A 27,653-nucleotide genomic window follows, 5' to 3' on the forward strand; every position below is an offset into this window, starting at 1 on the left:
CAGTTTTCAGATCCGTTTGTTGATGTTTTCTAATATCAGACAGTATTGTTTATAATATATGATATATACACACACACATATCTATCTATCTATCTATCTATCTATCTATCTATCTATCTATCTATCTATCTATCTATCTAGACACACACACACACACATATATGTGTTTTATATACACGTTCTATGATATAAAAGGTACCCTATCCCTTTTCTCAGCAATGAGCCACCTCGTTCCAAGTGGTAGCGAACAGACCAGAGTCCAGTCCCAGAAGAGCTGAGAAAATCTAGTCAATTAGACAATGGGCAGACTGGAAACACAATAGAGAGGAAATTCGTCCCTAGTATTGCCTTTTCCTATTGAGATAAGATAGTAGGGAAATTAATTTTGTGTTCACAATAAAGTCAGCAGGCTTTAAAGTAAATGGTCTGTAGTGCACTTAAACCAGCTGTAATCCGGAGTTCAAAGGCAGCGGCAACACTAAGCTTGTTAGGATGCTGACAGAGATTAAAAGACAAAAAGCAAGAGCTTAAAATAGCCACGCCGTGTAGTGGAATGGGATTTGTAGGCGACCGGCTAGTTTGTACTTAAGGATTTATGTTTAGGGGTGCACACTGGAGTCTCAGACATGTTTTTGTGTCTGCTTGTAACTAACAGTATTAGCCTTATTTGTCAAATCTGTGTAGCGTTTTACAAAAAAGATATTTCCACATAAGACTGGTATTGTAAAGTTTGGTACTGATTAGTTTAAAGGGGCAAAAGTGATATTGCCACAAAACCTCAAAAGTAACACCGCTCAATTATTAGTTCTAAAAATAAATACTTCGGAAAAAAGAACACTTTTAAAAGTTTTAGCTCCTTAAAACTTTTGAAAAAGGACAGAGTTAAAGGGGTGAATGGTTTTAAGGTTAGAGGTTAAGGGTGTAGGTTTTTGGGATAGGGTTATCGGTTTCGGTGTATAGACAGGTTTAAAGTATCTGGTTAAAGGTTTGGGGGATTGGGTTACTGGTTAAGGGCAATGGAGTTTAGCATATGAGGATTTTGAGCACATAGAAAAGGATACTGGGTTAGGGATTAAAACTTCATACTTGTATAGCGCAGTACTCACCCATTAGGGTCTCAAGGCACTGTATGCATACCACTGTGGAACCCCTCCTGGCTTTTCCCTGTGAGGTGCCCACTCCTGGGCAACCTCCAAGGTGAAGCCAGGCATCCCAGCGCTGTTGTGGAGATTAAGCAAACTATTGCCCAGAGTTACACCCATGAATTAGACATGCGAGAATTATCAGGTCCGAGGAAATTGAGCCCAAGACCCGCCGAGGCCTGAATTGAACCCTGGTCCCAGGCCAGATTTCTGCATCAGGGTCTGCCACTCTAACCATTGAGCCACACTTCTCAAGGGTTTAGGATCAGTGGCATCGGTATGGTTTTAAAGTGTTAGGGTATAGGGATACAGGATTAGGGTTTGGGATTAATGGTGTGGTGTTTTGGGCAGTGGTTCCCAACCTTTTGACTTCTGTGGACCCCCACTTTATCATTAATGGACCCCAAGGACCCCCACTGAATCATCATTAGAATCCGGGGACTCTCCACTGAGTCATTACTGGAAGCTTGGGACCTAATTTGTCAATATATATTAATATTTTTTAATTTTCTAAGCAGTCGCTGACCCCCTGAGAAGGCTTCGCGGACCCCCATGGGTCCCCGGACCACAAGTTGGGAACCACTGCTTTAGGGCAATGACCATTTTTGTAAGGTTAAAGGTTTAGGGCTTTGCGGTATACTTGTTCTGGGTACAAGTTAGGGGTATGGAGGTAGAAAGTATGGGTGTGGGGTATATTGTTGAGGGAACGTAGTATGGCGATTAAAGTTATAGGAGTATATGGGTATAATTATGATATCAGGTAAAAAATATAGGGTGAATGGCTTGCGGAAGGGGTTGGGGTAAAGGTTGATCAATATGATTTCAGTTATTTAGGAACATTGCTGAGAGTGTTTAAATTGTGTTGATGATTTTGACAGTTATATTTACAGAATCTGCGCAAAATGGAGGCAGTGAACGATGACCCACCTACGGTAGGAAAGAAGGTACCGTACAGGTGCTTTTCAGTCTCACAGAAGAAATACATTTTCATGAAAAAACTGCAGTTGACAGCCCTATTGCACAGAGAAAATCAATGACAAAATATGAAACGATATGCAGCACTCATCAAACATAATTTGTGTCTCACTCAGTAACACACAAAAGATCACATGTTGTTTAATATAGCCACGGGTTACTTATTTTTGTAATCAGAGATTTGTATTGATAACATTTAACTATTATCCAACCATCTGAGTGGCAGCATGATGCAGTGTTTTGTTTAAAGAGGTGCATATTTAGCTCTCCTAAATTGGAGCTTGGTTGGGGCAGTGCTGTTGCATACATGGATGTTGTTCCAGATCCCAGGTGCATTTATGGAAAAGGCCTGTTGCCTTGATGTTTTCTCTTTTGCTCTTCTTTGTCTTCATTCTGGTGGGGTCCTGGCGCTGGGTGTGCAAAGAGCCAGCCAAGATGGTGAGCATATTAGCCGGATAGCCAACGGTGCCGCTTATGGTGGCTTGGAAAATGATGCAGCTAGATTTGAAAATGATGCAGGACAGGAAGGGGAGCAGTGGAGTTTGATCAGAATGGGGTGATGTGTTAATATTTCTGGGAGCCCTAGATGAAACATGCTGTGGTGTGTAGGATACATTAGCGTTGTGTCTGGAAGGCCATGGACTGGGACGTTTCATCCAGATGCAAGATTACAAGGGCTCCAGTAGCAGTTCTAAAGTCACTTTGAGGGAGAAACAGTTTTACTAGAGACAGATGGTGTCATGCCACCTTTTTGGAAGTGTGCTGCTTGAGGATGAGGTTGTTAACCAGGGTAAATATTTGGGACTGGGAATTGGGAGAACATTGGGGTTGAAAGCCATCAAGGTTCATGACACTGACCCAAGTTTTTACTATTTCTTGCTTCTTCTTGGCATATAAGGGGAACTCTGTCTTGAAAGAGAGTTGAGCTTCAGGAAGGTGGTGGACATCCAGGTCTGGAGCAGATGCAGGCAGTGTTTGAGGTATTGAATGTCAGAAGTGGAAGACACTTTCAAGCTGAGTTGTGTATTGTCAATATATTGGTGAACTTTAATGCGATTATTGGTGAGGAGAAGCCCAAGCAGCTCAATGCAGCCAATAAGGGTCACAGGTGACAGTAGGTAACCCTGGGGTACTCTGCAGGTGACAGAGATCTTCTGGGACCTCGGGGTACCCATTTGAACGAATTAATGTTAGTTTGCAATGTAGGAGTAGAACCACCAAGGAAGCTGCCAGTGAATCCCATTTGAGACGTCAGGGTATGGATAAAGGTGGGATGGTCAAAGGAAACTGAGAGTCCAACAATATCAAGAGACAGGGTCATGCTCATGTGTGGTCAGAAGGGCAACATATATTGTGCAAGCTTGGTGACTCCACACTGCAGTGTGATGTGAAGCAAGGTTGTTAGTCATGCAGGAATGGCTGATGATGTGGTCTTGGAGTTGAGCCTAGAATGCCTTTTGAATGAATTTGCTGTTGTAGGATGGGTGAGTAATGGATCGGTAGTTGCTGAGGTGATTAGGGTCTAGTGTAGATTTCCTTAGGAGTGGGAGAATCTGGCCTATCTTTTGAGATTGTAGGGAAATGCGTTGAATATGCAAGGCGTTGAGAGTGGTGACTAAAGGGGAGATCTTCTTTTGATAGAGCTTTGATGAAAGACAAGGATACAACGACGTAATCCTTTTTGCTTTCAATGCAATAAATTGTTTGGAACATATGGCGATCAAAGAATATCAGAACTATTATTACATACATGTTTCAAATTGTCAAAAAATTCTGGAGCACTTCTATTTCAACATCAATTGCATATTATTACATATTTTACAAATACATTTTATTTTTTTCTGTAGTTTCTCTCCAAACACTGTTTTTTTTTTTTTTTTTTAGAAGCACACTTTTTAAATAATGGATTCACACTTTGGTGTACATCCATGAAATTGCATTTCATTTGTTGCAACAATAGTCCATCAAAAATCATATTCATTACCTCCCACATTTACATGCCCAACCTTAGAGTCCTCTTGGCTTATTCATTCCTCCGTATTGAGCCAAAAAATTTCTTCCTCATTCTTTTTTTAAAATATATTTTATTAGGTTTTGATTAGCATGGCAGCAGCATATAATGATTACATAGTGTTTTTTGGGCTTAAGATCCAGAAGGCAAAATAAGACGCATATCTCCACCCCCACCTCAAGCTCCCTTGCCCCCACTTAAGGCAGAATTGAGTCTACAACTGGTTGCTTGGGGCTACAGGTGGATACCCCTTGTATGTGCAGATTTACGTGTGCAGCAAAGCCTCTCTAGTCAACCCCAATATGATGTGAATGCCTCTATATTCCATTCACTTCCCCCATATCTTCATGTTCTTTTGGGGCAACCTCTACCTTCATATACTGTTTTTGCCATGCTCATACAATGGTCTGACCCTTTCCGACACTTCTCTGGGGAGGGGTGATAGTTGTCTTTCCAAAGTCTAGCTATATTGTGGTTTGCACTGGTTAATCCTAAACAAAGCGGTGTCAGCATATGGTGAGTGCCATCCAGGCCTGGGTTGGTGTGTAGAAGAACCATTTTGAGATCCAATAGTATGTTCCAACCCAGGACCGATCCTAGAGAGTAGAGGATCCAGCCCGATGTGATTCTATTGTGGGACAGCTTCATGTTGTGTGGAGAGAGTCTCTGTCTTGTGTCAAACATCTAAGAAAAGTGGGGGACTTGTTGAGTCCTATCTTCCACACCCACTGTCATGTGAGGTACTTCACTTGTAGGTAATTCAATTGCATGAGGCAAAGTCTGGTGATAATCACTGTGTTGCGTGGGACCTCCTTTGCTTTCGCCTACTCCTCGTCCGCGAAGGGTGCCTACATCCCTGTGGAAGACCGGGTTGGAAATAAGGTGTCGGAGGCTTGATATGGTGTGAAAGTTTGGCTGTTTTTATTTCTTTCAAGTTGTGCAAATATGATGGACAAGTATGCTGCAGGATTTTCTTTGCAGGAATACTGGTAGTGACAGTGATGTAAGCTTCTGGAGTTCTGATCCTTAACATTCTAATCTTTCTCTTCTTTTTTTTCCCTTTTAGGCGTATCAGTGCAGATCAGGAGTGGTGACTACCGCCGGAGTCTCATCACATGGGAACCGAGGGAGAAAAGGAAAAAAAATCCTGTGGCATGTATATCAGAAAAGATTATGGGCATTCCCCTTTCACCCAGACACCAGAAGTGAATACCTTAGTGAGTTGAAGTGAACCTATAGTCTCATAAGTAGATGGGAGTGGGAAAACAACTCACATAGTAGAAGAGGTGCTCGTGACATCCCTCAAAGAACCTTGATAAATAAAGGACTATTTGCTCACCTGCCCAACATAACAAACTATTCTCTAAGCGGGTAAGCTTTGCGGAGTGCTTCTCTTCACTAGAGAGAATTCAGTATACACACTCATATAGAGGGGAAAATTAACTGAATTTAATTGAGGACGGCAGCCCTCTCCCCCACCCCCTTTTGCTGTTCTCTATCTGTACTGTGCTCTTGTTTTCATGCCCCTCTCTCTTTCCCTTTACCAGTATGGGTCACTCACTACGAGTGCCACGGTTCTCCAGAACCGTGGTGGGTGCCTTGGCTTCTCAGACGGAGTCCCAGGATTCTGCTTCGAACCACTCTTCTTGCTCCACATCTTCTTCCTCCTCTCTGCTCTGGCCCTCTGCTTCTTGTCCTGGCATCACTCTCCTTTCGTCTGCTTCTCGTCCTCGCTCTGCTCTTCCTTCATCTTCTTCTCATCCTCTCTCTTTCCTTCATTTGTTTACGGTTCCTCATTTACCTTCTTCTGTCTTGCAAGGTTTCTCCTCTTGCTCCTCTCTCCTGATGTTTTTGGCTTCTCCTTCTTCTCCTTCTTCTCCACCTTCTGAGTGCCACCTCCTTTGCTCGCTCCTCTCTGTCTTTATTGCTCTCTGTCCGTCCTCTCATTTCTTCTTCCTGGCTTTCCTTAGAGCTGGCCTAGGTATGAAAAATAATATCTGGGGTCAGGGTTGATGTTTCCTCGATTTTTGTTTTGTTTTGTTCCACAGATGTGGTGCCATGGATCCCTCCCTGGAAGTCTCAGCTAAGTGTTCCGGATTGGTGGGAGTCACACCACAATCCGGCTTACAAACAAAGCATTCTTCCTCATTCTTTATTGATAATTCCATCCATCAACATGGTCGTCTGACTCCACAGTATTCCGCATTTCACCAAACCTCTTAGACAGCATCCTTTACAAACCTTTCCACTTTTCCTCCTTTACAGCATACACATCTTCACAGTGTCCCACTTGTCACTCCATCAAGCCCCACATATTTCTATGTATATCTGTCACCGCAATCCACACATCCTCCAATAACCACAAAGTTGTTGCTGCTGACGGATTTGTCCCAGCAGAGTCATTTAGCAGATGGGTGAGGCCTATTAGGTGGCCATCCATGTAGCCTTCCCGTGTGGTGATTTCAAACCGGGAGCCAGTGGAGTTTTATGAGGTAGGGGGTGATGTGGGTGTGACGAGAGAGATCCAGGATAAGTCTTGCTGTGGCTTTCTGGATGGTCTGCAGTCTTTGAACTAGGTGTGCCTCAATTTCCACTTAGAGGGTGCTTCTGCAGTCCAATCAACTGGTAAAGAGGGCTTGGGTAATGGTGTGTCTCGCGTTTTGAGAAATCCACTTGAAAATCTTACGTAATATGGTCAGACGGAAGAAGCAGGAGGATAACTGAACTGACTTGCAACCTCATGATGAGTTTGCTCTCCAGGATTATACTGAGGCGGGCGTGCTAAGCTAGGGTTGGATTGGGCCCCAGTTCTGTGGGCCACCAGGAAGCATTCCAGGGGAAGTTGTCACTGCCGAAGATCAAGACTTCCGTCTTGTCTGTGTTGAACATGAGGCAGTTATTTCTCATCCAGTTGGCGATGCTGGTCATGCATTGATGAAAGTTAGTTTTGATGGCGTTGAACTTTTCAGAGAGGGAAAGGATCAGTTGCATGGTGTACTATATAATGTTGAGTACATTGAATCTGACTGTGTTGGCAAAGGGGGCATATAGATGTTGAAGATGGTGGGGCTCGGTGATGAGTCTTGAGGGACTCCACCGATGATTGGTTTGTGTTCGGAGGTGAAGGGTCGAAGGTGCACTCGTCCTGTTCCGTCGGTGAAGGAGGCAATCCATCTGAGGGCAGCTCAGTGATTGCCTATGTTGTGAAGTTTGGTGATGAGCGTGCAGTAGGGGATGTTGTTGAAGGCTGCTGAGAGATAAAGGAGGATATGGGTGGCTGTCTCTCCTTTGTCGGGAAGGCCGAAATGTCATCTGCAGCTGCGATCAGAGCTATGTCGATGCTGTTCCTGCTGTGGAACCCGCACTGGGAGTCATCCAGGAGGTGACCGTGTTCCAGATAGATGGTGAGTTGTTGGTTGATGGCTTTTTCAATGACTTTGACCGGGAAAGGGAGCAGGAAGATGGGTCCGTAGTTACTCAGTTTGTTGAAGGTTTCTTGAGCAGGGGTGTGATTTTTGTATGCTTACAGTCTTCTGGGAAGGTGGAGAATCCAGTGAGATGTTGACTAGGGTGGAAAGTTCGAGGCCGATCCTGGATGTTCCTAGGTTGAAGGTGTAGTAGGGGCATAGGTCGGATGAGATCCTGAGAGGATGGATTTCATGAAGGTAATGGTATCCTGAGTGTTGAGGTGGTTCCAGTTGGTTAGCCTTGGGATTGTCCTGTGTGTAGAGGTATGGCCATTGAAAATGTCTTCGGCTTGAGTTGGGGGTTGAATTTTCTGTAGATTTTGGCAATTTTGTGATGAAAGAAATCTGCGAGGCTGTCGCATGGGTCCTGAGAGGGAGAGATGTTGCTTGTCAAAATTGCGGTGCTGGTGAATTCTTTGACTATGCAGAAGAGCTCCTTACTGTCTTTGGGGTTAGCTATGATATGTGATGCCAGGGCTTTTTTTATAAATCACATACTTGGTGGTGGTATAGTGTGAGTGCTGATTTGTAGGTGGTTGTGTCAGCTGGGTCTTTCTTGCTGACCCACCTTCTCTTGAGTTGCTTGCAGTGGCGCTTGGCTGTTCTGAGGTCCTCGGTGTACCAGTTGGCTTGCTTGGTGGATCTTCTGTGTTTCTTATTCTTGATGAGGGCAACGATGTCAGCATAGTCAGTGAACCAGCTGTTGAAGCGTCTGACGTCCTGCTTCACGTTGTGTGTGCTTGGGCGGTATTAGAAATGAGTTTTCTGGTTGGCTAGGGTATGCAGCCAAGCCGGACAGAACGCCCGCTCTAGTCAGGGCAAGTAAGTTACACACCAAAGATAGCCTGTGCTCACCCTCTGGTAGCTTGGCAAAGAGCAGGCATGCTTATCATTAGAGACAATGTGTAAAGGTTTTGAGCAACACACTCACACGGCAATACAATGAATACACCTCAAAAGAGATTCCACACAGTATTATGTATAAATATATAGCATATTGGACATAAACTTAGACCAACATGGCATGAATCAAATACTGCGGTGTTGTAGACTCCCGTTGTAGCAACAAGACTGATGGATCTTGGACGCAAACAGGGCCTTAGCGCCGGCTAGCGCCATTCCTTAAATATGGCACCCGGCCGGCATCTAGGAATGGCGCTGGCCGGCCCTATACTTTTTGCCGCAAACCTGCGCTAACGCAGGTTTGCGTCAAAAAGTATAAATCAGGGCCTAAGTTTCTACAAGAGAGCAAGAGGCAGTGGTAGCCGTATTATGCCTTTCTAATAGCAGTAGCTTATGAAAAGCACACAAATCATCACATGAGTGCAAATACTGTAACGTATTTTGGGACAAAGCACTTGAATCCTCATGAAACCATAGGCCATGGCACACCTGTGCTCCTATTAAACTTTATACGGTAATTGGATGTCAAAGCCCCAAGCCGTCTCACCTCTATATAGGGCCTTGTAGCATTCTCAGGTCCTTTCCAGAGGTATCACCCACTGAAAATAGAGCAACAAAAGTGGCCTCACCACCCATCCCACAGAAAGAGGGAGGATGCACCAACTTGAAGACTGCGCAGGGAGACTTCGTTGGGACCCTTGCTACACCAAATACCCATACCACCTCAGCTGCCTACGATCGTGCAGTGCAGCTGCAGTGGACAAGTCCCTTTATGGGCCCCCCAAACAAGTGGGGCCACACTGAGCCATTTACAGCACGGCTCACTCGGCCTCAGTGAAGCCCTGAAGGCACAGGACACACTCTGGACCCCATCTTCTCCAACAGAGCCAAGTTCTCCCACACCACCAAGGTAACATGGACTGACCACCACATCGTTCACTTCCCCATCGAGGGACAGCCTGAAGCCCCAATGAGACAGAGACCCTGACCCTACCCTGCCGCAACTGGAGGAAAATCACAGAAACTTACTGGATCTCAGTCCTTAAAGAAGTGAGACCCATTGATGCAGACACCCTTGAACACTGTGTCAAAACTTCTCCAACTGGCTTTCCTCAGCCGCTGACATCATAGACACCCTGAAATGCACCACCAACAGGAAACCCTCCAAGCAAGCCAAATGGTTCACCCCAGAACTCCTAAGCCTCAAACACACCTGCAGGAAACTAGAGCGACACTGGTGCAGCAACAAGACTCCCACAAACCTCAACTCTTTCAGGTCCACCCTCAACAGTTACTACCACCGTATCAGGGAGACCAAGAAAGAAACTCTTAGCACCCACATCGAGGCTAGCACCAACCACGCCAAAGAATTGTTCAGCATCATCAGAGAATTCTCCAGCCCATCTGCCACAGAGAACACAATCCACCCCTCCTAAGCCCTCTGTGACACACTCTGGGACTACTTTCACTACAAGATCGCCAACATCTACAGCAACTTCAACCCCCAGCCTACTGACCTCGACCACTCCATAACCCAACTCACATCTCCTCTTCCCACCAGATCCCCAAATGGAAACAGCTCTCCACTGAAGACACTATCACCATCATGACCTCCATCCACTCCAGATGCCCCGCTGACCCCTGCCAACACCACTTCTACAACCTAGGGAGAGAAGTAATCGGAGCCTCCTTCACAGAAATCTTCAACTCCTCCATCTTCACAGCCACTGTCCCCGACGCCTGGAAGCACACCAAGGTCCAGCACCTCCTGAAGAAGCCCTCAGCTGATCCTAACAAGTTCAAGAACTACCACTCTCAGGCCTCCCTTTCCCCACTAAAGTCTTGGAAAAGGCGATCAACTGCCAGCTCAGTGACTTCCTCGAAGACAACATCTTGCTCGACCCATCCCAATCTGGCCAGTGAATAAAGGGTTAAACCAATAGGTTGAATGGCATACAGTGGCTACATTGTGAAAACATGTTCCGATGTCATTGTGTTTATGCTGGACTGGTGAATAATATGTAGCGCATTCTCTGCCAGGTTGTACCATTCATACTGAAGAAAGAGTTGGATTGCATGTCTAACCATTCAAATATTGCCCCCTTGGTCGTGAGTAAGCCGCATGACTTGTTTGGGATATGATAGCACTCTATTGGTTTGGTTTGTGTCTCTTGTTGGTAGAGACCAGATACTGTGAAGGAGTCTACAGTGATTAAGTTAAGATCTGTGATGGGAAATATGGATTTTTTTGTTTTTTTTGTTTTGTGTTATTGAGAATGTAACCATGTATTGGCTGATGGCAGGTCCATGCTATACCTAGTATTATTTTTATGTTCTATATTTGGGACAGCCGTGCGTTCTTATTAATCCGGCTTTGAAAAACCTTGGGACGCTGTGTAGGTTGTAGAGGGTTTTTCCACCTTGGGACGCTATATATGTTGCAGATTATTTAGCTGCTGTAAAATGGCACCTCTGTTATGCAGGGAGAGACACATGATCTGTTGGAAGCTCCTCAGCATTCCACATGCAGTGTATTTCATCACTTGTGTAGAGACCGAATGAGGTAAGGATGATTCATTTGTGCATGTGGAGATAAACTAAGTGCAGACTGGTTCCTGCCTTATGACAAGAGGGGATGGGCCTGCAATGAGGCTATTGTTGTCCATGTTCTATTACAAACTGATTACGATCTTTTATTGGGTGTTTGACCTATTAGAACAAGTGCATCTGGTAAAAGATTAGATTTGCAACTGCAGGGAGCGGGATACTTGTTTTACCTGGTGTACCAGTGTTAAATAAGTGTTGTGTGTCGTCTCCATTTAGAGAGCTGGCCAGATATACAGGGTAGCTTTGATCCAGATATTGAGATCGATTTCTGATAGGGTATGTTTTAAGATTGATGAGTAGTTTTTGCTTGTTTGTTTAGACATCACATGAGCAGGGCACCCTGGTGATTTTGGTGTTTTTCAGTGGTTGTAGATACTGTACATGGGGACACTTTTGTGGTGTTCACATAGGGTTTGCGAGCAAGAGATGCACATATCCTTTTGGCGTTTTGTTAGGATTATGTGTTTCTTATGTATGTTTTATGGTTTGTACATCTGTAGGTTTGATTCTTTTTCAACACTGAGTCCTGAGGATGGTCTTGTGGACCCTTTGGCCAAGAGAGACGGAAAAGTTGACAACGTTTCCTTTCTGACAGAATTCCTACATATGTTGTCTTAGTTCTTTTTGGACATTCGAAATACAAGGACGAAAATTGTTTAGGACTGTGTATTCCTCTATCTTTAGGGTCAGGAGGACAGGGCACTGCTTCCACTCCCTGGATCGTATCCATATAGAGATTGTGGGGGGTGTTAGTGCAATTGTATGGATATGCTACTGTATATTTTGATTGTCTGTCTCAAAATATTTATGATGTAATGTTAATGTATCTTGGTTTATATATAAAAGAAATGTATTTTTGTTTATAACAATGCACTGAAATGTTGTTATGTGTACAATTTACTGATGGTTTGCTGTTGGATCTTTATGTTGACCCTTAGACAATAATATTAATTGGAATATAAATAATCCATCCAGGGGCACGTTTTTCTTTTACATTATATTACCCAGTTCCTTGGGGGAATATTGGGTTGCCTTGTTGTTTACACTTTTCTAAAACTGGCATTTTTAAAATAGTATTGCAAAATCCCACTACATCAGTACGTAGGTCTTATCATTACCATTCCAAACAAACAAAACATGACAAAGCTACTTCTTTCTCATCTGGAATTACCACTGAAATGTGTATAAGGGAATTCCCAATGCTAACCTATGCAAGGAGCAGACCTCATAGTAGTGAAAAACAAAATAAGCTGTTGGTCACTAATAGGACATGAAAAACATAAAGGTACATGTCCTACCTGTTACTTGCACGGCACCCTGCACGTAGGCTACCAAGGGCCTACATTAGGGGTGACTTATGTATAATAAAAGGGGAGTTTAAAGCTTGGAAAGTAGTTTTAAATGCCAAGTCAAAATGGCAGTAAACTTCACACACAGGTCCAGCAGTGGCAGGCCTGAGACAGGTTTGAAAGGCTACTTTTGTGGGTGGCGCAATCAGTGCTGCAGGGTAACTAGTAGCATTTCATTTACAGGCCCTGGGTATACGGTATACCACTATACAAGGGACTTACAAGTAAATCAAATATGCCAAACAGGTGTTAACCAATAAGACCTTGTTTAGAGGAGAGAGCACATGCACTTTAGCACTGACTAGTATTGGTAAAGTGCCCAGAGTCCTAAAGTCAACAGAAAGAAGGTCAGAAAACTAAGAGGAGGAAAGAAAAATGTTTGGGGTAACCCTGCAAAAAGGGCCAGGTCCATAAGCCGAGTTGAAGGTAAGGGTGTTGGTCCATTCGGTCTGAGGCCTTGTTCCAGCTGCCACAGGCGGAATTGGGTTATGTTGGGGAGGGGCATTTGGGGTTGTGATGGTGATGTGAACAATTGAGTGGTTGGTCCATGTGAGTTTGGTGGTGTGGCTGTATTTGATGTGGCCCCTGGAGGTGAATATGGGATTGAGTGTGTGTCATGCGATGTCCGTGGTATTGTGTCTGAGTTGGGTGAGACCAATGTAGGGTCGGTTATGTCATCGAGGTGGAAAGTGAGGTTGCCCAGGTACATGTAGTCCTTTGAGATGATAGAGTGGGGGATGATGAAATCGGTGATGAGGTTGGAGAAGGTGGTTTGAGGTCCTGGTGGACGGTATGCAAGGCTTCCCCTAATGGTGGACTTCTCTCTCCCGTTTGGATACTGAATGTGAGGGGTGTCAGTGCTGGGGTGGTGTTGTTCATGGCGGCAATGCATTTGATGGAGTCTCTCTGGATAATGGCAATTCCTCTGCCTGGCTTATTGATGCAGCTGCGGTGAATGATTCTGTATCCTGCTGGTTGGCGGAGAGATGTCGGAAGCTGAGCCAGGTCTCAGTTAGAAAGACAATGTCGAGCTCAAGAGTGTTGATATGGTCCCAGACCTCGGTGGCGTGTCTGCTGAGTGAGCAAGTGTTGAGAAGAGTGTATGCAAGTTGGTGGTGGGTAGCTGATGTTGTGAGTCAAGTGGGCTTGGTGTTGCTGAGAGAGGTGGTGGTGTTTGTTGTTATAAGTGGAGTGGCAGAGGGTGCAGGTGAAAGGCCTTACCTTGGAGTGTGCCGATGCATGGTGGCATTGTTAGTGGCAGCGTCCTAGGTCGTGGGCATGGAGGACTGTAGAAGTGTAGCTGTGGGTGGAGGCTGGACCAGGTTTCCTGGCACTGGGTGCAGATGGGGGTGCCAGTGGTGAGCCCGTACAGCAGCCCCCATTAAGGAAATCCTGGGAGTTGGGAAGGGCACTAGGAGGCAGTGGAATGGAATGGTGAACAGAGAGGTAGGAGCAGAAGAAAGGAGCAGGAACATTTCAAAAAGGGTCAGCAGCAAAAGCAGACTAAAAGGGCCAAAAGAAGGCAGAAAAAAAGCAAAAAGAGAGAAAAAAAAGAATGAAGGAATAAGGTGAGAATGAGGCAATAGGGAAGAGGTTGAAGTGGAGAGTAATAAAAACTGGTGGGAAATGGGCGAGAGAAGCAGCAAATAGGGCAGGAAAGAGAGCAGGTGCAGCAAAAAAGGAGTGAAAGAGAGCAGGAAGAGGCTTGCGAAGAGAGTGGTGCAAAGCAGGAAGACGAAGAAAAATAAAGCAGAGAAGGGAGGGCCGTGAAGAACGCAGATCGTGGAGCTGGCCAAGGGCCAACAGAGGTAGCAGGAGAGCTGGGCCTGGGCACCGGCTCAGTGGGGCGGCGCTGTGGCCATCACTAAGTAGGTCCTGGAAGTGGGAGGGTCACTAGGAGGAAGTGGAAAAGGGCTGCGGAAAAGACGGGAAAGAAAGAGGGAGGCAGGAGCGGGAGGAGTGGGAAAAAAGGGCAAAAAGGGGCAGAGGAAAAAGAGGGCTAAAATGGCCCAAAGTTGGCAGAAAAAAAGCAAAAAGAGAGCAAAAAAGAATGAAGGACCACAGCGAGCACGAAGCAATATGGAAAAGACTGAAGTGGAAAGTAAGAATAATAGGCAGAAGCAGCAGCAAAAAGGGGTAGAAAGAGGGCAGGAAGAGGCTCTAGAAGAAAGTGGCAGAGGAAGAGGAAGAAGAATGCAGCTGAAGAGAGAGTGCCCAGAAGAACATGTATCCAGGTAATGGCCGTGGGCAAATAGAGGTCGTTGGAGAGCTGGGCCGGGGCACCTGCCCAGATAACGTCTCAATGATGGTAACTCTTCACATATTGTGAGCACATATGGTATGATGATACCCACCCTAGACTTAGATATTTCGTATCCTTTGTATCTTTGTATGATATTTTGGCACATGCACACACATATAGATAGCCCGCATTCTTCCGTAGGTTTGTTATCTTCCCATGCTGGTTTCAAGTAATTCCCAGGGGCGGGTCCTGTAAGGGGGCACAACAACATAAAGAATTTAAAAAAAAAAAGAAACTTACCCCAGCCACCATTCTTCTGGCTCCCCCTCTATTCACTGCAGGTACAGGCTCCCAGCCTGCTCTGCGAACACCCCTAATGCTGCTCTTGCATGAGAGTAACGTTAGGATTGGTTGGAGCACCATGGCTTGGCGCTCCGAGGCAGAGTGGGAGTCTCTGCCTGCTCTCCAACCTGGCAACACAGTGCCGAGTTGGACAGAACCCAGTGCGCGTGTGTGTTTGGGCGGCCTGAGACAGCCGGCCAAACGTACATGCTCACTGAGGGGAGTGCTGTGCACTACCCCTCCATTCCTGTCATCGCCCGTGGCCCCGCCCCCTGAAAAATAAAAATGATAATAAACACTTTTTATTATTGCTGTTATTTTTCCTTTTGCAGCTCCTGCTGCTGGTTGAGGGGTGGGGGTGGGTTTGGGGGGTGGTGGGGTGCAAATCTCCTCCGCGCCACACCTTGTAATTCCATTTCAGACCCGAGTATGGAGGTGCTTGTGAATTGTAAAAGTAGTTGGGGTGGCTCCTTCGCTATGGTGAAGGAGCTTCGCCCCAGTGGCTGAGCCAGAAGCAGAAAAATAAAACAATAGTTTTATATAGTTAAATTTTTCTGCTTCTGTCACAGCCAGCAGTGCAGGGAAGGGAGGAGCTGGGCCACGGGAGGTCGGAAGGGGGAGGATGGGAGAGTGCACCTCAGTGTGCATGTGTGTTTGGCCGGCCATCTGAGGCCAGCCAAACACACATGTGCACTTAGGTTTCTCCAGCCTGGATGTGTACATAGCCGGGCTGGAGAAACAGCACAGACCCCAGGCTAGTGTGTAGCGACAGTGACTACAGCTCCTACCAATCCTCACACTGTTTACATGCTATGTTTAACATGTAAGCAGCGCCAGGATTGCTGGGAACCCTGTGCTAGTAGACCAGTGAATGCTGGCACACCACATCGATGAAAGAGGAGCAACCAACGAAGCTGCGGCGTCCCGGAAGGTCAGTTTAATTTCTTTTATGTTATTGTTTTATTCCCCCGCCTCTTGTCTGCCACCCTCCCTGCCCCTCGACTTGTGATTTGCAGCGGCCGCCGCCTCTAGGCAGTAGGCAGTGTGAGGGTAATTCATATTTTGTTGCTGATAACTAGATATGCTATAAGTTTGTTGGGTGCAGATGAGGTCTAGCTGAAGTACTGTTATTTGGCTTGTGCATTGCCTTTGTGTGAACTACCTGGCGGGCCAAGAAAAATATAGTACAGCCAATGAGCATCTTAAAAATTCGGTGGGAATGGAAAATCCTTTAATATGTTGGAGGAAATGCTAAATCTGGAGGAGAAGTCACAAGTGGAAGCTCCTCAACTGTAGTTTCCATTTTTAGGTGTGGCTTGGAGAAAGTTTCATCCACAACCCAGCCTCCCATTTCCTCAAACAAAAATATAAAATACATACATTTGTACATATACAGAGGCTTTCAGTCGGCCATTTTATCTATTGATCAGTTCAAGTGTCATTCACATTTTGCCTCTGCCTATCACAGCATGTAAAAGTGGGTCTGCTCACTTCATCTTTTGGCTGTTTAGCAGTGTGAGGGACAGCATTTTTTAGTGAGCACGTGTGCACATCTGCTTGCAAAACAGTGTATTCAGTGCCAGGGCTGCAGGGCCACTCCTTTACTTTTAATATCTTTGCAATGTTTTGCATACTGCAACTGTTTGCAAAAAATAATATAAAAATTGCTCTCTTGCCAAGCCCAGACCCATCGGCTTTGCCAGTGGTCGCTGAAGACATTCGTGCCATCTATTGTTGTGACAGGAATCACTGGTGAGGTGATGTCATTCCATCATGGCTGGCCGGGTTAGCGTTACAGACCCGGCGACCCCTCTGTCCTAGCCTAAGCATCATGATTGCAAACACAATGGCGACAAAGATATCCCAGGGGACCGGCCTTTCCGTTGATTGGAATACCCTCTAACCTCAGAGAGACCCAGACTCCTCCGGCCTTTCTACTCTGCGCTCGAACAATAGGCGCTCCCTGTGCCCCAGAAGCCATTGTGAGCAATTACTGAAAATCGCCTGCTTATCTCAGCTGAAACACACCAATTTGTCTTAGAAATATTATCTTTTTCCCCTGATAGTAAAGTCTCTGGTGTACAATAATCTCTTCCTGAGATACAATCAGGGCTCGGCCGAGCTGAAGTCCTCCAAGGCCGACGGTAGGATGCTGGGTGGCGACAGGTCCTCCAGTCACTGCTCCAAAACCTCTGAGGGCCATTTCTCATTGTCATCCTTTTAAAAGACTGTGCACTGGGGTTGGGTGAAAGGTGTCTATGAAATAAACGACGAGAGAGATGGAGAATAAACAGGCAATGACTGGCAAATCTACTAGATTTGGAGTTTTGCAAAGGACTGGTTAAAGGAGATCCTGCGACAGGTTAGCATCAAATATTTAAATTTCTGCAAGGGTGGTAGTGTATGAACAGATCACTATACAATTAAAGTTCCAAGGGCCAGATTTATGCTGGCCTTGCGTCGTTCCAATGCCACATTAGTGTCATTTGTTTATGCTAATTTGGCATTGGAAGGGGAAAAACGCTGCGCCATATTTACAAATTGGCGCAATGCGTGCATTGCCCCACCTTGTAACCCCTTACACCACATTATGCCTGCACCAGGCGTAATGTATGCAAGGGGGGCGTTACGGTGCTGGGGGGGGCGTTAAAATGGTTCAAAGGAATCTGTGAGATGCCTTTGCGCCATTTTATCGTCATTTTTAATGCCTGTTTGTGCAGGGGTTAAAAAGAGGCTCCCATTGATTACAAAGGGCCTCTGGGTGCTTTGCAGGATTAGCATCTAATCCTGCAAAGCGCCGGACTAGAGTACAAAATTATGACGCTAGTCACCCTGACTACCTCCATGGTGGGCCGTATTTTAGATACGGCACTACCATGGCGGCATTGGGGGGGCGCTAAGGGGCGCAGGAAAGGTGGTGCTGCACTAGATGCAGTGCCACGTTTCATAAACCTGCCCCCAAATACATAAGTGTACTCGGCGAAACACTTACAAATTCCTGTAGAAATTGTAATTGTATTTATATAGTGCTTACTACCCCTGATGAGGCGTTGAATCGCTTTTCGTTCGGTAGCATGCTGATCTGTAGCCTGAAGGTGGATTAGTGGTTGATTAATAGGGGGAAATACGCACTTTTGCTGGGAGTGGTAGAAGTGAGTCTGCTAGATGGATGAATCGGATAGGAAACACATGGTGTAGGCGTACTGTTATTGCAATTTTACTGTTGCAGTACAGTGGTGTGTGTCAAGAGGTGGCATGCACATGATTTTGCAAACCTTTGAATGAAATGTGAAGAACAGAGGGGATGAACCTGAATAGGCAAATCAGATACCTTTTCCTATAAGCAGGGCGACTATAGGCCAATGGAGGACCTAATTACGTAGCAGGGCTAATTAAATTGTGAGGCAAGAAAAGGCAACGGTATGCACCATTGTGCAGCACATTCTTTGCAGTATGATTTCACTGTTTTGTCACTTAAACACACGTTATTACTGTTTAGATACACGTTTCACACAATCTCTTCCACTTTAAACACCAAATTGCAGCAATCAGAAACTTAAAAGTGACCTGTTAAGCTTTGTGAAAGGTCTGCCATTGTGTAGTACTTTGTGCCTTTTTTTGGTAACTTTTGATTGAGCTAGAGGCTATATTTTTCTCTTGAAATGTGAAAATTATGGAGCTAATAGTGGATTGTGTGTCAAGTAAGTATATAATTTTGCACAAAAAAAATGCCACAACAGCAAAATCGCATAATTCCAGTTCCCAAGCTATAAATTTACCATAGATTGAGAAAAGGAAGTAAGGGCAGATGTATTGTACTGCTGAATTTAAATATCGCTTACTACCCCTATGTGGGGAAGTGAACTATTGCCTGTACAGGCAGGACGCTACCCCATGTGGGTGTGCTGTTGGAAGAATTTTATCTTTGGATTTTGATCCTATTTGAGAAAGTCTTGTGAGTGATGGCCACCAATGTGCGGTATTGTGTTGTGGGACGCACCGTTTAGAAGGTTGGTAATTGAAGAGGTGTGAGGGAGAGACTCACAGTTAATGGTTTTCAGTAAAAATGACAGCTTTGAGGCTCCCAATCTTCCTTTGTGGTATTTCTTATTTTCATAAACTACTTAGCCAGTTACTGCACTGGGTTGCCCAACGTGATATGTTGATTAAAGTTTATGGTCACCAGGATGGTGCCCTGGCTCCAGCCAAGATGGCCACCTTCTAGAAGAGCTCCGGGCCAGTAGCTGATTAAACCCCTAAATCTGCCACACTATCCTGCAATCCGATGCCATCGATCACCTGCTGTGTTAAGGTTGCCAGCGCCCCTAAGCTATGACCTGTGCCCTTCTGTTCTGAGCAAAACAGTGTCCCAAGATTGGTCTGGAGAAGTGCAGTGTCCCCTGGCCCCAGATACCTGCACTGGCAATATAGGCGGCCGCAAGGAAGGACACAGTGCTGCGGCGCAAAGAAAGAGCATTGCGCACATTAGTGAGAGGCTCTTCCTACACACTGTGGTGGGAGGCAGTTGTGAGTGCCCCACATTAGGAGGTACAATGGGGCCGGTGCTGTGAACGTGTTGGAACCATCCAGCAGCAGAGTGGGCGATACGGGGGGATGCCCACCATCTGATCATTTGCCTGATCTGGCTCTCTGTCTGTGGCAAGATTCTCGTCCATACTGCATGCTCAGTGGTGGAGGGAGTGTCGCTACTGGCACCCGACAGAGGCGCGGTGCACAGAGGGGAGATATGTGCTGCGACGAGGCCCTGTAAAATACATGAGAGCCCATGGGCCTGTCAAGAAGAGACCGAGAGGATTTACTTGGTCCCACCTTACCTGTCCCCAAATATGATATACTTACAGGAAGCAAATAAAATAATCGCTGCTTACGCCTGTCTCAAGTTATGTGGATGCGTAGGACAGGCCGAGAGAAGTGCCTGGGCCTTGGCTTACAGGTTGCGAGCTGGGTTGACTGCACCCCCTTGCATATAGCTGCCTGTTAGGTGACCTAGTGCAGAGTACAGCCAGAAGGAGTGGCAAATCCAATGCCCTCTTGTGTAATTGTACTGTGGGAAGACGTCAGGAGTTCTGTTTGTCGTAGGAGGAAAGGAGACTTGGGCTGACTGATACCATCATCTACACCTTGTCAAAAATCGATGACATGGTGAAACCCAAGGGAGCAGGGGTACCCTAAAACCAAAAAATGGATAAATACACCATTCCAAGGACCCAGGCCAGAGAGGAGATGAAGAGGCCGGAGCACATGATTTTTTGAGAGCCTTCTCTGGGGGCAATCATGGCAGCAATCCAAGATTTAAAGGGCACGCTGGAGCCAAAGCCGAAGCCATGACGGTCGATGTAGCACTACTATAGGCGGACCTTAAAAAGACTAGTGAAAAAGTCACTGAGGCTGAGAAGCACATCAGTTTTCTGCAGTCAACCAGCAAGAGACTGGAAACCCAGTTACAGTTTCTCATGTACAACTAATATCATGGCCGCGAAGCTAGAGGATCAGGAGTGCAAAGCAAGAAGAAACAACATACAGGTGGGGGAGATCCCGGAAGGAGCTGAAGGACAGAGTGTAGATCTTTTCATGGAGGACCTCATTGTCAATGTTCTCGGGCCCAAGCACCTGTCCAAATTCTTTTCAGGTGGAGAGAGCCCATCGGCCCGACCAACCCACCTAAACCAGGGCCCTTCCTATGGACGTTCCTCGCACAGATCTTCAACTATTGCGACAGAGGCGCGATCCTTCAGGCAGCACGATCCCATGAGGATCTGAAGTATGAAAGCACCATTATCTGCTTCTTCCTGGACTTCACCCAACAGGTGCAAAAATGGAAGCACAGTTTTGAGGAAGTGAAAAAAGAACTAAGGGTATGAGACCTCAAGTACATGATGCGGAACCAAGCCAGACTGTGTGTGATAGTGTAAGGGAAATCATGGTATTTTGTGATGCCTGAGGAAACCTAGGAGTGGCTGGAAGGCTGGCGCTCCGCTGGTCGGAGGAATGGTCAGGGTACCGGGGGTGGCTGCAAGGAAGGCCACTCCGATAAAGAACTCACCATCTCTCAGGTCTAGGGCATTGGGGAGCAAGATTCCAGGGTTCCATGATTGCTATAGCTGCACTACATATTGACTCCTTCCAATGCCTAAGACACTGATGGAGGTAGTAAGTGCTTGTCTTTTGTGAAGGGGAGAGATGTGTGAGGTGGGAACAGCTGTGACTGTACCGGCCACAGGGCCTATAAGGTTGGAAGGATCAAACTATGTGTACTGTAGCTGTACACTTATGAATAAGTGGTACAAAAACCTGTGAAGACGTTTGGCGGCATTTCAAGCGACCCCTTCAGTTACATACGCTCTCTGCTGATGAAGGCCGAAAGCCAGAAACACGTGTCCAGAGATACGGCACTCGCTGCACCTACCTTAGGTGAAGAACTTTCTACAGCGATACAGCACTTTCTGCACCTACTTAGGGTGAATAATTTTTTGAAAAATTCTCGCTATTTATATTTAAATGACTGCATTTACCATGATGCCTTGGGGCTATTTTCCGCTTGAATGCAAGGCAGTGTGCTCCCTTTTTTCTTTTTGGATGTCTAAATGACAGCTCCCGTGAGCCTCTTGCTGACGAGCACTGGCGATGCACCTGTGCGCCTACTGAGTGGTACAAAAACCTGTGAAGACATTTGGCGGCATTTCAAGCGACCCCTTCAGTTACATACACTCTCTGCTGATGAAGGCCGAAAGCCAGAAACACGTGTCTAGAGATACGGCACTCGCTGCACATACCTTAGGTGAAGAACTTTCTACAGCGATATAGCACTTGCTGCACCTACTTAGGGTGAATAATTTTTTGAAAAATTCTCGCTATTTATATTTAAATGACTGCATTTACCATGATGCCTTGGGGCTATTTTCCGCTTGAATGCAAGGCAGTGTGCTCCCTTTTTTCTTTTTGTATGTCTAAATGACGGGTCTCCCGTGAGCTTCTTGCTGACGAGCACTGGCGATGCACCTGTGCGCCTACTGAGTGGTACAAAAACCTGTGAAGACGTTTGGCGGCATTTCAAGCGACCCCTTCAGTTACATACGCTCTCTGCTGATGAAGGCCGAAAGCCAGAAACACGTGTCCAGAGATACGGCACTCGCTGCACCTACCTTAGGTGAAGAACTTTCTACAGTAATACAGCACTTGCTGCACCTACTTAGGGTGAATAATTTTTTGAAAAATTCTCGCTACTTATATTTAAATGACTGCATTTACCATGATGCCTTGGGGCTATTTTCTGCTTGAATGCAAGGCAGTGTGCTCCCTTTTTTCTTTTTGGATGTCTAAATGACGGCTCCCGTGAGCCTCTTGCTGACGAGCACTGGCAATGCACCTGTGCGCCTACTGAGTGGTACAAAAACCTGTGAAGACGTTTGGCGGCATTTCAAGCAACCCCTTCAGTTACATACGCTCTCTGCTGATGAAGGCCGTAAGCCAGAAACACGTGTCCAGAGATACGGCACTCGCTGCACCTACCTTAGGTGAAGAACTTTCTACAGCGATACAGCACTTGCTGCACCTACTTAGGGTGAATAATTTTTTGAAAAATTCTCGCTATTTATATTTAAATGACTGCATTTACCATGATGCCTTGGGGCTATTTTCCGATTGAATGCAAGGCAGTGTGCTCCCTTTTTTCTTTTTGGATGTCTAAATGACGGCTCCCGTGAGCCTCTTGCTGACGAGCACTGGCGATGCACCTGTGCGCCTACTGAGTGGTACAAAAACCTGTGAAGATGTTTGGCGGCATTTCAAGCGACCCCTTCCGTTACATACGCTCTCTGCTGATGAAGGCCGAAAGCCAGAAACACGTGTCCAGAGATACGGCACTCGCTGCACCTACCTTAGGTGAAGAACTTTCTACAGCGATACAGCACTTGCTGCACCTACTTAGGGTGAATAATTTTTTGAAAAATTCTCGCTATTTATATTTAAATGACTGCATTTACCATGATGCCTTGGGGCTATTTTCCGATTAAATGCAAGGCAGTGTGCTCCCTTTTTTCTTTTTGGATGTCTAAATGACGACTCCCATGAGCCTCTTGCTGACAAGCACTGGCGATGCACCTGTGCACCTACTGAGTGGTACAAAAACCTGTGAAGACGTTTGGCGGCATTTCAAGCGACCCCTTCAGTTACATAAGCTCTCTGCTGATGAAGGCCGAAAGCCAGAAACACGTGTCCAGAGATACGGCACTCGCTGCACCTACCTTAGGTGAAGAACTTTCTACAGCGATACAACACTTGCTGCACCTACTTAGGGTGAATAATTTTTTGAAACATTCTCGCTATTTATATTTAAATGACTGCATTTACCATGATGCCTTGGGGCTATTTTGCACTTGAATGCAAGGCAGTGTGCTCCCTTTTTTCTTTTTGGATGTCTAAATGACGGCTCCCGTGAGCCTCTTGCTGACGAGCACTGGCGATGCACCTGTGCGCCTACTGAGTGCTACAAAAACCTGTGAAGACATTTGGCGGCATTTCAAGCGACCCCTTCAGTTACATACGCTCTCTGCTGATGAAGGCTGTAAGCCAGAAACACGTGTCCATAGATACGGCACTCGCTGCACCTACCTTAAGTGAAGAACTTTCTACAGCGATACAGCACTTGCTGCACCTACTTAGGGTGAATAATTTTTTGAAAAATTCTCGCAATTTATATTTAAATGACTGCATTTACCATGATGCTTCGGGGCTATTTTCCGATTGAATGCAAAGTAGTGTGCTCCCTTTTTTCTTTTTGGTTGTCTAAATGACGGCTCCGGTGAGCCTCTTGCTGATGAGCACTGGCGATGCACCTGTGCGCCTACTGAGTGGTACAAAAACCTGTGAAGATGTTTGGCGGCATTTCAAGCGACCCCTTCAGTTACATACGCTCTCTGCTGATGAAGGCCGAAAGCCAGAAACACGTGTCCAGAGATACGGCACTCGCTGCACCTACCTTAGGTGAAGAACTTTCTACAGCGATACAGCACTTGCTGCACCTACTTAGGGTGAATAATTTTTTGAAAAATTCTCGCTATTTATATTTAAATGACTGCATTTACCATGATGCCTTGGGGCTATTTTCCACTTGAATGCAAGGCAGTGTGCTCCCTTTTTTCTTTTTCCTTATGAATAAGTCTCAGGATTGATACTGTTTACCTTACCGAAAGGGACTTGTAACTATATACCATTTTAACTGAATCAGTCAGAACCAGCCACCCCAACATTGTTAGTTCTGCATGTTGATATACGAGCAACAGCCACTCTGCAGTTAGGGGAGATGGGCAGTTAGGAGCCTACTAGAATGTGTCACAGGGTGGGGGGTGTTATTTAGTTTGGTTTTGAAGTTTTGGGATGTTTTAACACTGTCTTGGGTTTGTATGCTCGATTGCACTGCGGACAGATAGAAGGATATCTGAGAGGGTCTGCGCCAGGAAGGGGAGCGGTGGTCTTGTCTCAGTGTGCAGGGAATACAATGAAGTTACCTCTGACATAACATGGGGGCATTGCACAAGGGTAGGCTAATTATCCAGATGTGGAATGTCAATGGCCTGAGTAGCAAGATTAAAAGCACATTGGTAATCCAATATATTCATCACCATGCCCCAAACTTGATCCTTTTACAAGAAATGCATCTGAAAGGGAATCACTATAAGGTTCTTGACAGGTTTGGCTACACCCTGCAGGCACACGGTTACACAACTGACTCCAGGGGTGTGGGTATTTTATGTAAGAAATCAACACCCTTTTATTCCTGGAATGGTATAGGTGGATACCCATGGCAGATATATAGCAATGACCAGGCCGTGGGAGGGGCGCACGCTGAACTTATGTTCTATCCCCCTCCAGAATTCACACACAAACGCTTGTCTTAGTAGGGGCTGTGCTCCTGGAGCTGGCACTGGGGATGCTAGTGATGGGAGGAGAAATGAACGACGTGATGGACTCTGGTGCTGACAGATGCGTTGGGGTGACTTCATCAGGGGTGGTGAGCCCACTGAGGGACTTAGCAGGTGCCATGGGGCTAGTGGATATCTGGGGTGAACATCACCTGGGGGAGCGCCACAATACGCTTATGTCTGCTGCACACAGGACTGGGTCCTAGAAATCATCGATAAGAATGGGGACAGACAGCAGATACTTTTGCCTCATACTATGAGGATCTGTACACCTTCTCGACTTCCATGTTGCACAAAGATTTTGCAGATTTTCTGAAGGATATTGCCCTCATTTCACTCAATGAAGAAGACAGGGCCACATTAGATCAGGATCTAACCGTAGAGGAAATCACAAGGCCGGTGCAGGAGTTGCCGTCTGAGAAGACACCGAGGGCCAAATGGCCTCCCAGTAGAATTATATAAATCAATCGCTGACAGAATTAGGGAAAACCTGTTAAATATGTTCCAGGCAGCCAAAATAGAGGGGAGCCTTCTGGAGGATCAGCACCGCTAACAAAGACAAACCTGTGGTTGATTGCAGATCATACAGACCCATCTTGTTGCTTAATTTTGAGGATAAGGTCCTAGCGAAAGCCTTGACTACTAGACTGCGGATGGTTATTAGTGCGATTGTCCACCCGGACCAGTCGGGTTTCATGCCACATTGAGGCATGCATTTGAACTTCCAGCATCTCTATCGAGTGCTTCATGTCACCAAAGCCACCTTTGGAGCCCGACCGCACTGATGTCATTGGACTTAAAAATGGCATTTGACAGTGTCATGTAGATCTGTCTGTTTCTGGTACTGGAGAGGTTCGGATCTGGACCCCAGTTCATTGGTTGGGATAAAATCACTTATGTGGACCCCTTTGCCGGAGTGCAGGTTAACAGTATACTCTCAAGGGTGTTTGCCCTCCAGAAGGGCACAAGTCAAGGACACACACTCTCCCCCATAATTTTTACGTTGGCAATTGAGTCCCTGGCAGCCTGGATCCACCAAGATCCCCTCATATGAGGTATCCCAGAGAATTAAGAGTGGGATGAGAGGATCTCCCTCTATGATTATGATGTATTACTATACATCCCAAACCCAGAGCTCTGCATTGATCGAGTCCTCCAAATTTTTCAAATTTTGGGCGACCATTCAGGATACCATATTAATTGGGAGAACTCTCTCATCTATTCCTTGGTGGGAAGACCCCTACACCTGCCACCAAGGTGCCAGTGCCGATGGTGCTATACAGCTTTAAATACCTGGGCATACATGTCACAAGGGATCCTCAGGTATTTTTTTGCATGAATCTTACCCCACAATTGGAACAGTTCCTATTGGCGGAAGATTCCACTGTCTCTGATTAGCCACGTGACTCTGCCCCAGCTATTGTACATACTGCAAAACATGCCTTGCAAAGTCCCACCAAGCTTTTTTCAAAACTCGACCATGAGCTACATCAACTTATATGGCGTTGGGGTGCCCCAAGAGATGCTCTACGAAGACTGCCATGTAGCATTTATGAAGGAGGACCAGCAGTTCCTGATATAATCAAATATTACTGGGCCGCCCAGTTATTGTGGTTAACGACTGGGTGTTTACTGATAGGACAGAGCCTGCCTACCGAGTGGACATAGTGGTCATGGGCACTGGGGGCTACCCTGCCCCCTTCTCTACCATAGGAGGCATCTGCTTATACACACAAAGAAGGTGGTAGAGGCATGGAGGGCGGCCACTAGATATTTGGGCTGGGATGGTAGGCTCATGCAAATGTCCCCGTTTTGGCCTAGTGACCTTCTGAGTGAGGTGGGAAGTCTCAATGGGTTTGTTCGATGGGCAGTGATTGGCCTTGAACATTTGGGAAATGTATGACAGGAGCAGGAATTTGTGTCCTTTGATATCCTACAACAAGAGAAAGAAATGGGTAATTTGCAACGTTTCCAACACTTGCAATTAGGCCATGCTTTAAAAATCCATATATTAGAAGGAGAACAGTTGCCTATGGCCACCCAGCTCGAGGATCGGCTGCTGACTGACCCCCTGACAGATAAAGTTGTCTTCACAATTTATAGGAAACAAATGTATAACTCACCGGATCCCCTGGTGGCTCTGCGGGTCTCTCGTAAAAGGGACCTAGGATCCCTTGAGGACAAAGATTAGATGCAGGGAATACAAAGTACCAAAGAAGTGACCATACAGGCACACTTCAGACTGGTTCAATTAAAAATATTACATGGGACATATTACCTAAGTACACTTTTACATCACATGGGGAGGGTATTCTCCCCCCTGTGCCTGAGAGGGTGTGGACAAGAGGGGACCTTCGTTCATGTGTTGTGTGGATGACCAGTACTTCTAAACTACTGGGAAAGGATGATGAGGAGAGGAAAACGGCACAGGTAACAGGTTTGTAGATCCCACTGGATCCTGCTTGGCACCTCCTTAATTTCACTGGGGAGGTAGCCTAGCCAAAGTACTAGAGAATCTGGTTGTGCTCGCAGTGACAGTGGGTAAGCATAATATTGCACAGACCGGGGGTGCTTCCTCTCCCCCTTAACTACATGACTGTGAGATGGACCTGGACTGGTGTCAACAGGCGAAATATACTCAATACCTCAGCAGAGGCCTCAAAATTGGAAAAGG

Source organism: Pleurodeles waltl, chromosome 11 (genome assembly GCF_031143425.1).
Source record: "Pleurodeles waltl isolate 20211129_DDA chromosome 11, aPleWal1.hap1.20221129, whole genome shotgun sequence".
NCBI classification, from domain to species: domain Eukaryota; kingdom Metazoa; phylum Chordata; class Amphibia; order Caudata; family Salamandridae; genus Pleurodeles; species Pleurodeles waltl.